The following is a 12093-nucleotide window of genomic DNA, read 5'->3' as shown; positions in this document are numbered from 1 at the left end:
TGAGAAAAATACAACCAGCACTTTAAGATCTCCCTCCCTCATCCCTCCTTTCTTCCCACTGCTTTCTTCTCACTGCTCCTGGTATCTCTGTCTCGTCCCCACTCAACAGCTTATGGGGACAGGGAACGGGGGATGTGGTCAGTGTCTCACAGATGGACTCTGCCATTTCTCTCTTCTCAGAGGACAAGTCCTCGCATTCTTCCCCTGTTCTGATATGGAGTCCCTCCCCTGGGACACAGTCCTTATATTTAAGTTTCTGCAGACTCTGAAACCTCTGAAAGATACCACAGCTATAACTAACAGAATGAGAGGTAATTAAGGCAAGAAAATCCCTCAACCAAACAACAAATACAGTTGAGTAGTACAGGTAGAGAGTTCACTACAGGTGTATAGTATGAAATGTGAGTCTTGATGAGCTTTTCTCTCACTTCTACAAATCTTTCAGACTGGACTTTTAAAAACAAATAATAAACTTTGATATCTGTATGATATATACAAGGAAACTACATTGTCCCTTCATGACACAGAAAAACGAACAGTTTTAAAGACAAATATGTATTCAAGAATTTAATTCAAATGCATGATGACTTTCCAATAATTTAGTAACAGAACCACAGTTGTTGTAAAGATGTTTGACTGCATTATACATCACAAGAAAAGCTCAAAATTTGGCAAGATAAACCAAAAAGCTCTTGAAGCGTTATTAGTAAACCATTGTAAGCCTGGTAATGTGGTGCACAAGTTAGTGTGATAGATGGAATCTTTATTACCCTAAAAGAATAATATTTGGTTTAATCTCATATCAAACAACAGAGATGAAAAATTGTTTTTTATATGTTGAGGTCTTTTTCTCCATAAAAATACACTCATCAGGACAAGAGGATATTCAGCTTATTTATGAAGCTACAGACTTGACTATCAAATGAGAATAGAAAATGTGTTTGGTTCTACTTCTATTTTCAGATAAATGGAGACCTTAATTTTGACACCTGCTTCTTAGCTGCAGAGGTACTGGCTATGCCAAGAAAAACGTATGTAGCATAATTACAATGTACAAAGAAAAGGACTTTGAGAAATGACTGATATCTCTTACTGAGCTAGTGACAGGCTGCTTCAACAATCTATCTCCAGTGACAGCTGTTTCAGAAGGACGATATAAACCCTTGATTAGCTAAATCACTCAAAAATCAAGTACAGCAACCTGTTGATTTCATAAGCCACGGGAGCCAATGGAGGATGAATAGGAAGGTTCCATGCCTAAAGCAACAGGAAAAACAGTCATAAATTCTTCCCTGGGTTGTTTCTTGATGGAAAAGCAAAAGGGAAGTCATGGGCTTAGTACTGCAATAATGCTTTAGGATATCCAAAACAACACTTTCAACACTCTGAAGCATGGAGCTATGAAAATCCCAAGTATATGCAGGTGTGGCCAATTCTGAAAACATGAATGACATGAACAGCAGCAAAGCAAAACCAGATTTGAAAATCATTCTTTGCTTGATAATGGCCAGTAATTGACTTGACAAAATTAACCAAAAAACTCTTGGGTTTAGATTTTTCCACAGTTTTATGATTTCTCTTGGAGAATTAAGAAGACTGTGAAAAATGAGTCTCTTCAGAAATCAAATTAGTATCTTGGAAAAGGTCAACCTGTTTTGGAATGAGATAAGACAGGCTGAAGGTGGAAGTATTTTTATGACAATCTGCATTAGAAACAAATCAGAGAGACAACTTTGTTGGACTTCTTCCTTATGAGGAAAGGCTGCAGGAAGTGAGGAGATTGAGGCGAGATCTTATAAATATTTACAAATATCTAAATGTCAGGAGATGTCAGAAGATTGAGGCATCTCTTTTTTCTGTTGTAGCTAGCAACAGTACAAGGGGTAATAGAATGAAGCTGGAACACAAAAAGTTCAATTTAAATATAAGAAAAAACTATTTTACTCTTCAGGTGAGGGAGCAGTGGTACAAACTGCGCAGAGGAGTTGTGGAGGCTCCTTCCTTGGAGGTCTTCAGGACCCATCTGAACATGTTCCTATGTGACCTGATCTAGGTGGACCTGCTTCTGCAGGGTGCTTGGACTAGATGATCTCTAAAGGTCCCTCCCAACCCCTACCATTCTATGATTCTATGATTCAAGGGAAGGGAAAGATTGCTCTGAACATATTGAAAACATAAAAAACCCCACAAACCTCCATATAAGATATTTAACATTACCGCATGACTGTAAAGTTCTGGAATAATGCAGATCACTGACTAGTTATTTTACTATGAAACCATGTGCATAATTTTCTCCCTATTAAAAAAAAACTTTATTTACAGAACTGCACTTCATTGACAACACTTTAATGGGTTGGGAAAGATAACAACATCAGAAAAAGCTTTTTGACAAATGTGGCTTTAAAATGTAAGGGCAAGTGCTTGATGAGTGTATGTAAGACATAGTCTCAAATCCTGATAATCACCATTCCAAAAACAGATTACATGAGTTTGTGACTTCCAGACTGTGTACAGGACATCAAGAACAAAAGTATTTCTAAATGTTTTAAGATGGGAGAAAATATATGCATTACAAGGTCAGCAAAATAGATTTGCGCTCAAAAATGGAAGAAATATTTTCCTGTTTGTGAACACTTGCTATAACAATTCTTTGTCAAGTGTGAAGGGGAAAAGAATTCTAAACCAGAAAGCAGATCTGTAATATCATTTCTTTACTGGTAGTATATCTTTGCTTCAGTGAAGAGAAAAAATTAGAGACAGGTTCAGACATTTTGGTAATCAAAGATATCTGAAATGTAATAATATTTTAAATAATGATACATGAGAAAAGTAATTTTTAGTTTCGTAGGAAACTGTTCAGCTAGTATTTCCATTGATTTTGTCATGAAACTGAAGAGCAGAACTTAGTGGTGAAAAATTCATCATATAAAGTTGAGCAGAAGCTAGATTTTCTCATATGAGTGCTTACAGAAGATTAGGATGTACACAATGGGGGAAAAAGTGCACATAGCCTTTCTTTGCTCGTGACCTTAGCACTCTCTCTGAAACAGGGAATACTCATTTCAGCCATTTAAAATGAAAGTACTCCTGGGATGGATCTTGCTGTGGGTGGAAAGAGTTAATCATAAATTAGATGCTTTATTAGCTTAAGTATCCAGAAAAAAAGTTGCTACTAACTTGGTCCTATTTGAGTCTTTTAGCCATGCAACCTTTCTCCAGAAAATAAAACAACAAACCAAAACCAAAACACATTCAATGCAACTTCTTTTGTGCACAATTGCTGCGTTTCACAAAATATTCTGAAATAAAATTTGACCAGACCAAACATTAACAGAGAAGGAATGATGCTAAATATTTAGATAGTTTATCAATGCTGCAGCCCTTCAACCCTACAGGAAACATCAGCATAAGCCCACTAGAATAATAATAGTGGAAATGACTTCATATATAACTGCCAAACTTTTATTGTACAAATAGTTAATATATTACAGACATTGTATTATGATTATTATAAAAAAGTTATTATCAGTATATATTGAAACATCTAAAGAAACGGAAATGTCTTGCTATATAACTCATTCTTGGTTAAACTGATTAGAGATCATGTGTCTGTTGAGACTTTTGTAACCTTTTTTAAAGCTTTGATCTAAAACGTATGATCATCTTTCCTCAAAGCATAAGAAGTGCAAACAACAATGAGAATTTTTACAGCATATCTGAAAAATTACAAAGGCATACACACCTTTATCAAGAAATCACCTGACTTTCTCAGTGTGGTGCATGGAATTTCTCTAGCAGGGAAGGATGACTTAAATGCAATTTCACAGCAAACTTCCTTTAGGCAGCCTTTCAAATAGAAAAGTGAAGAAATAAATCAATAAAGAATTATATAAATCATGACCCAATACAGTAATAGATTACTGAAGCTCCAATCAAATGGGTTTCCAAAGGTTCATTGCTCAGTGCACACTGCTTTGATTAGAGAGACAGGATTTTTCATGTTGGTCTATAACCTCATATATATCATCAAATTCCAAATCATGGAAAATCAGACATTGGGAACTATTTCTCTATTTATCCCCTAGGTAATATAAAAATTCCTCAATTGAACTGCTGGTTTGCTAAATATCCCTACCAGAAATTACTTGTTTACCTTATTAAACATGGTTTTTAAAATATGGGGTTTTTTTTCTTAGAGCAAGCAGAAAATAATGCATTATACAAATCTGTATTTTTAGAAAGTAAACAAAATTTTGAAAGAAAAAAGAGAAAATATGACTATGAGCTTTTAGTCAATCAAACCCTTGACCCTGTAAATGCATGTTCTAACCCTGGGGGTCGTGGGTTTGACATCTTTGAAATAACAAAGATGGTAGTCATTATGTTTACAAAGGATTAGTCACTACATTTGTTGCTCTTGCTTAATACATAACAGTTAGAACCTCATGCTCAGTAGCTTTTCTCTGTTTAACCACTTTTCATAGTATCCATTCAAAATAATATGTACTGTTGGAAAAGAAATATATCACAGAATTGTTCTGGTTTATATTATTAAGCCTTTTCACTGAGAGTGGAAAACCAAAGAAAGTCCAATTTTCTGTCCTGATATTTCCTACTTTGTGATATTTTCTGTTGTTTTTTGCAGTCACCATAAATCTTACAATACAGACCTTTCTATTCCAGTTGTGAGAAGTTTCAAATGACAGAAATAAGAGGGAATTAAGCAACTGGTAATGAAAATAGATACTAAGAAGCTCTTTCAAAAGAAGAGCACATGTTTTCAAATGAAAAGTAAAAACTTTTCTACATCTGGGTAAAATCCAGGTCCATTCAACAATGACTGCAAGTTATTATAGTCTCACAGCTGTTTCCTGGCCTGTGGGAAATGAACGGTCTCCTATCCACAAAAAAAATATCATTCCTTGGTCTAGAAATGTTCTGAAAATTCACTTAGTGCTATCTGAGGTCATCAAATATTGGAAACAATATTTGATGTCCCTAGAAGCTTGAACAGCTTTGAAAGGCTTTTGAAAATGTCTAAAAAATGTCTGACAAGGCAGTGTTGTGTAAAAAAATCTCAGAGCAGCAGAGCCCTCGTTCATGGATTGTACTGTTGTCTGCACAAGTAGACATCTTGCAATGTACTCCAAACCAGTCTGCAACAATGTAGGCAGGAACAGTCTTTCTTCTAGTGACAGCTTTGCTGACATTTTAGCAGTGGAGTCTCTTTTGCCCACAACATGTATATTTAAATTACCTAGCTCTCTAAATCTTGTTGTTGCAGAAAGTACTGAATGGCTTTGAACAGTCAAGGGAAGCCTGATCACATATTGTTAAGCTAGTCTGTGTGCTTCACCATCAAGGCAATAGCAGAAACAAGCACAGAACGCTGTAAGTGGCAACCTGAGCCTTTCTCATGTGAACAAGACCTGATTAGGCTCAGCTTCTCCTGTCCACTGCCTGTAAGAGCCATCAATCCTGATACTACCAAATCATACTGCAACCAAGAACATCTCTTGCTTCAGTTACAAGTGAAAATTAGTTTCTGCTTCAGCTTGCTCTCGAAGCTGTAATAATCCACACAGTGAGCAAAGAGCATGACTGAACTAATTCAGCATCACTGAGTCCCTTCAAAATTGGAATGTAGACATTTAAACTAAAATTCCTACAGATGAAAGCTTTGAAAGATTTCACTCAATACGAAGGCTGAGGGAAAGTGTTCAAAGTTTTTATCCATGCCTCCAAAGAAATTGAGGCCATTACAATGAGGTTTTCAATAAGACAAAATATGTTGTTTCTACTGTATTAACAGAATTTATTTCATTTATGTTTGTTATGTATTGTACAGGATAGTATTAAATATTTTTAAGAAGGAGGATTGAATATTTCAAAAAACATAAAAAATAAATATTAATTTTCCACCATAAAAAAGTGCCTAAAATAACATATTTCTGCCAGATATTTTCTGCTTTCATGACATTGACTTTCCCCATGAAAAATGTTTCTCTGAAATGTTTAAATTTTTTTCCTTCTATTTACCAGCCCTCAAAGCAGAAAAGAACACTACTTCCATGAATAAAGGAACAAAGTTAAAATCAAAACTGTAACACTTAAATAAACACTCCAGTGGTCATTCACTGAAAACTAGTCTGTATGATAGAGATTCTGTGTCTCTGATCACATATTCCTACTGGTGCGGCTGCACCTTGAATACTGTGTCCAGTTCTGGGCCCCTCACTGCAAGAAGGACATGGAGGTGCTGGGGTGTGTCCAGAAATGAATAATAAAGCTGGCGAAGGATATAGAGAACAAATCTGATGAGGAGCAGCTGAGAGAGCTGAGAATGTTTAGTCTAGAGAAGAGGAGGCTGAGAGGAGATAAGATCACTCTCTTCAATTACCTGAAGGGTACTTGTAGTGAGGTGGATGTTGATCTCTTCTCTCCAGTAAGGAATGACAGAACAAGAGAAAATGGGCTCAAGTTGTGCGAGGGAAGGTTTAGACTGGACATTGGGAAAAACTTTTTCACAGAGAGGATGAGGTGGTTTAGCCCTGTCTGGGTGCCAGATGCCCACCAAGTTGTAATATCATTCCTTCTAAACTGCACAGGCGAGAGGAAAATGTAATGAGAAGTGTGAGAGTTGAGATAAGGACAGGGAGATCACTAAGCAATTAGTGTCATGGGCAAAACAGACTCAACTTGGGGAGAAAAGGGTTGATTTATTAAGGAATCATAACAACAGGGAAATGAGAAATAAAATCAAATCTGAAAACACCTCCCATCCCTCCTTCTTCCCAGGGCTCTCCTTTCTTCCCCCACAGTGGTGCAGGGAATGAGGATGCGGACTGTGGACAGTTCATTACAGATGGACTTTGCCGCTGCTTCTTCTCAGGGGGAGGCCTCCTCACGTTTCCCACTGCTACACTGTGAGGTCCCTCCCATGGGGTACAGTCCCTCACAAATTTCTCGAGTGCAGGTCCTTCCCATGGGCTGCAGCTCCTCACAAACTGCTCCAGCATGAGGCCTGCCACGGGGGCAGCTCCTCACACCCTGCCCCAACGTGGGTCACCCACCAGGAGAACAGTCCTTCAGGTACCGACTGCTCCAGCCTGAGTCCCTCACAGGATCACAAGTCCTGACAGCAAACCTGCTCTGGCCTGGGCTCCTCTGTCCCCACAGACTCCAAGGTCCTGCCAGGAAATTGCTCCAACACGGGCTTCAAATGGAGTCACAGCCTCCTTCAGGCACCCACCCACTCCAGTGTGGGCTCCTCCATGGGCTGCGAGTGGGTCTCTGCTCCCTGGTGGCCTCCATGGACTGTAGGGGCACAGCTGCCTTACCATGGTCCTCAGCACATATCACAGGGGAATCTTTCTTCCAGGGCCTAAGCACTCTCCTCCCCCTCCTTCTGCACTGACCTTGATGTCTGCAGAGATATTTTTACGTTCTCACTCCTGTTGCTGCTGCAGTTTTGCAACTGCACAGCAACTTCTTCCCCTTCTCCAATATGTTATTCACAGAGGGGTTACCTCACTCACTAATTGGTCATGCCTTGGTCAATGGCAGGGTTCATCTTAGAATTGACTGGCATTGGCCCTGTCAGCTACATGGAAAGCTTCTGACAGATCTTTTTTAAAAGAAGCCGCCCCTGTAGCTCCCCCTGCTACCAAAAACCTGGCCCAGATAAAACCACTACAGTGGACAGGTTGCCCAGCGAGGTGGTGGAGTAACCATCAAAAGACATTGAGGGATGTGGGCTTAGTACTGTGAGGTTAGTAGTTGGATTTGATGATCTTAAAGGTTTTTTTCAACTGTAATGATTCTATGGTTCTATGATTCTATGTGTCCATGCAGCACATAAAAATAAAGGACCTATTTAATTTTTACATCAAATAGATCTCCATAGTAAAGAAACCAAGGGAACCATAACAATATAAAATGGATTGCTGAAACAATTCAAGTAAAAGACCAAATAAACAGATGAAAGAGCTAATAGGAATCTAAATCAGAACTGTGACAGGGATATACTAGTCAAGATTAAACAATTGCAATTGCTTTCAATTACATAATCTTCATTAATATGATGTGATTAGGATGCTATTTCAGGGATATTTTAATGACAGTTTGTTTATTTCCCACTCAGCATATCAAAAGGACCTTTTTCAAGAGTATACACCTGAAAACTCCTATGAACTACTGTAGGAGTACAGTAGTTGAATGTGGAGTAAAAAGTGTTATCTACCCTACTACCAGGATGCTTAACTGAGGATCCAGAGTAGAAAATGCAAGAACTGTCAACAGAAGGGGACAAACCAGTGTTGATTAGCTATGATTTTAGTTTTCTTAAGAATTTATAAAAATAATAAATGTAAAGTTTCAAAGTAGACTTTTATCTAAATTGGATGTTGCATAAACTATAAATGAATTTGCAACAACAAAAAAGTGTTTTAGTAATTATAGTTTGAATTCCTTAACTGTGATATCTAAGTGATAAGCTGTAAATCCATACTTCAAATATTTACCAAACATCTTTGACAAGTTCTACACTTTTTTCTACCAAAAGCCACTGCTGAATTTCAAATATATGCAAAGATCAGTCAAAAAGACAGCAAGAACATTTCTGCTTTAGCACCTAAGAAATAATGAATCCTATTACTGCCACTTAATAAAATGATTTTATTAGATTTTAGAAAGTGATTTCCTGAAAGAAAGAGGATTTAAGTTAGGAACTGAATTTTTCTATCTAAAGACTGAGCCAGGAAGCAAAATATTGTTTCCAGTAATTTTGCAGGGTGTTTAAAGTAGTACAGAAGAATCATATCACAAACGTAGAGTAAAATTTATATCTGCATTTCAGAGACATTATCGTATCTGTCTTTAACATAGTATACATTAACCAGATAGACAAATGTTATGAAGCAATGACAGTGGAAGCATCTCTTCTAGATTAAAATGGATAGATATCACTAACAGAAGAGGATTTTGCATAATTTTAAGGATTAAAAGCTTTTCTTTGAGTAAGAAAACTGCCAGGAAGTACAGGGTACAGCAAGAAGAAACTACATTTTCTCAACTCCCTGCACAATTTCATTACACTAGGTTAAAAAAGAGTTACAATGGTTTTATAAAGCGTCTTGATATGGGCTGCAATGTCTCTCATTCCCTTTAAATTATACAACTCCTAGAAATCTTAGTAAGAGAGGTGTAAAGGCACAATGGCCTAAGGGTATCAACACAGCAGCATTTGAAAGGAGATAATAACATTTATGAGACTCTACAGCTAGGAAAAGAAAGAACAAATATTCAGATGCACCAAATTCTCTTTCACGTTCTTTTTTAGCTTGTATGTTTTATCCTAAGTGCATTATCTGACAATGAAAAGTGTTTCATCTCTTGTAGATGTTGCCTTGCTACTAATGGGCTTCATAATTCTTACTTTACAAAGAAAACTCTGTTTGTCTACAACTAAACAAACAAGGTGATGTTGCAAGTTTCTGATTAAAGTCCATGCACTTATAAATCTCATTCCTTTCTGTAAAACTTGATTAGAGTACCTTTAGCATTGCATTACAAGCAGCAGTATGGTCATATAGAGATGTGACAGTATCATTGCTGCAGATGCCCTTCAAAACAGCTTACATTGCTCCATATGATTTTAGGAAATAATTATACAGCTTTACCTTACAAAGAGGGTTGATTTCCTAACAATACCAGTATATTTTTCTCAATGAACTTCAGACTTCAGATAAATTTGAGTCTGCTTGATCTTCATTGAGTTCTTAGATTTTCTTGAGCTCCTCAGTCAACATTACAAATGTTAACGGGTCATTAGAAAATGTTAGGTAAAATGTTAACTGTGGACATTAAAATACATGTTTGGAACCTGAAAGGAAACACATTTTCACTAGTCTTCTTTCATTTAGCTTTACTAAGACCTTCAGTATATCAACAATTTTGAATCTCTTATATTTTAAGACCCGTAAAATCTGGTAGAAATATTTTTGACATATTACATGTCACCCTAGAGAGCACAATATGCAGGAGCTGGAATTTACTAGGCATGTTAAAGACCAGCATTTGCAAAAACCTGCAGTACTAAAATATTTATGGTCTTCCCTCATTTAGAGTTTGAATAGCATTTCAAAGCAGTTCCCTTAGTACTCTGCAGCACTGGATGTGTTATTGAAATGTGGAAGACAACAATATTTAAAAATTGAAATTGAGGTGAATTAATTGTTCGTCTCTCAGAATGTATGAAAAGGCTTGAATTTGTCATTTTTAAGGAATTTTTCAAGAGATCTGAACACTCTTATAGAGTTACACTGCATTTCAAAGGAGGGTGAGTGTTACCAGTGTTTAAGTAGTGTTCTTCCCTAGGTCCCTGGCTTAGATATTGATGAGGAAACACTAACAGATTTTCATAAACAGGTTTTCTCAACTCAACTAAAACTGTTATAAACTAATCATTGTACAGAACCATTGTTGAATTAGTTTATTATATACTGTAGGGGAAAGCCTTGAAACATTCTCTGTTTCAGCAAAATGGAGTGTATTATTGTTTCATATATAACCTTCTGAAAAATATAAATGTTTCTCATCAAACTGTGTTTTTATTACACAACTTTTCCTCAGGCATAACTTTTAATAATGTTCACAGTCCAGGTTTTGATCAATCTGAAGGTAGTAGTTTTGCTTCAAAAGATGGACTAAAGTAGAATGGATTAAGAACACAAGTGTTTGGCATGATGATGGTTTGTTTGGTTTTTTTTTTAACCTAAAAAAAAAAGTAGCCTTTCCAGTCTTAAAAATCTGGGAAAAAAAACCTGAGGTATGCTAAGAAGCTTGCAGGACATTCAACCTACAGTGGGGTTCTGAAGAATTCAGGTATTTTTTTGTTTCTTCTACAGTTCAGTCCATTAATAGTACATAAGCACAATCTGCAAAGCATTTCATTTACTTGCGTGTGCTCCACCAAGATAGGTGGAAGGAGACCCACGCCATATGAGAAGACATGTAGTATTAAGGAATCAGAATCATAGAATCACAGAAATGTAGGGGTTGGAAGGGACCTCTAGAGATTATCCAGCCCAATCCTCCTGTTCAAGCAGGTCCACCTTGATACAGGAGGGTTTTGAACACCTCCAGAGAAAGAGACTCCACACCATCCCTGGACAGCTTGTTCCAGGGCTCTGTCACCCTCACAGTGATAGAGTTTTTTAATCATAGAATATTAGGGATTGGATGGGATCTTTAGAGATCATCTAGTCCAACCCTCCTGCTCAGACAGGTCCACCTAGATCAGATTGCATAGGAATGTATCCAGACAGGTCTTGAAGACATCCAAGGAAGGAGACTCCACACTGTTCCTGGGCAGCCTGTGCCAGGACTCCCTCACCTGAACAGTGAAATAGTTTCTTCTTATATTTAAGTGGAACTTTTTGTGTTCCAGCTTCATCCCATTACCCCTTGTCCTGTCACTAGATACAATAGAAAAAAGGGATGCCCCAACCTCCTGACATCCACCATTTAGATAGATATTTGTAAATATTAACAAGATCCTAACTCAGTCTCCTCTTCTCTAGACTAAACAGCCCCAGTTCCCGCCTATGTTTGTTCTAGTCCCCTGATCATCTTAGTGGCCCTGCGCTGGTGGCCTGACTCTCTCCAGAAGTTCTCTGTCCCTCTTGAGCTGAGGAGCCCAGAACTAGACACAGGACTCCAGATGAGGCCTCACCAGGGCAGAGTAGAGGGGGACCATAACCTCCCTTGACCTGCTGGACACACTCTTCTTGATGCATCCAAAACTCTACTGCCGAAACCCGGGATTGAACCAGGGACCTTTAGATCTTCAGTCTAACGCTCTCCCAACTGAGCTATTTCGGCTTCCATTACTGTTTTTCAAAGAGATTTTTCTAACTCCTTTCTTGTGTTTAAATGAAACTTTTTGTGTTCCAGCTTCATCCCATTACCCCTTATCCACTCACCGGACACTACAGAAAAAAAATGTTGTATCATCCTCTTGACATAAACCTTTAAAATAATTTTAAGTATTAAAGTGGTCTCCCTCTCAGTCTCCTCTTTTCTAGACTGAAA

The 12093-nt window shown here is 37.5% G+C and overlaps 1 non-coding gene across 1 annotated transcript; it reads right to left on the bottom strand.

The window, feature by feature from the left end:
- Positions 1 to 11810: 11810 nt before the first annotated feature.
- Positions 11811 to 11883, bottom strand: TRNAF-GAA (transfer RNA phenylalanine (anticodon GAA)). Its single transcript has one exon. It is a non-coding gene; the product is annotated as a tRNA-Phe (tRNA).
- Positions 11884 to 12093: the final 210 nt, after the last annotated feature.

Source organism: Colius striatus, chromosome 1 (assembly GCF_028858725.1).
Source record: "Colius striatus isolate bColStr4 chromosome 1, bColStr4.1.hap1, whole genome shotgun sequence".
In the NCBI taxonomy this organism is placed as follows: Eukaryota; Metazoa; Chordata; class Aves; order Coliiformes; family Coliidae; genus Colius; species Colius striatus.
The sequence above is the reverse complement of the archived record's forward strand: the minus strand, read 5'-3'. Positions and strand labels throughout refer to the sequence as shown.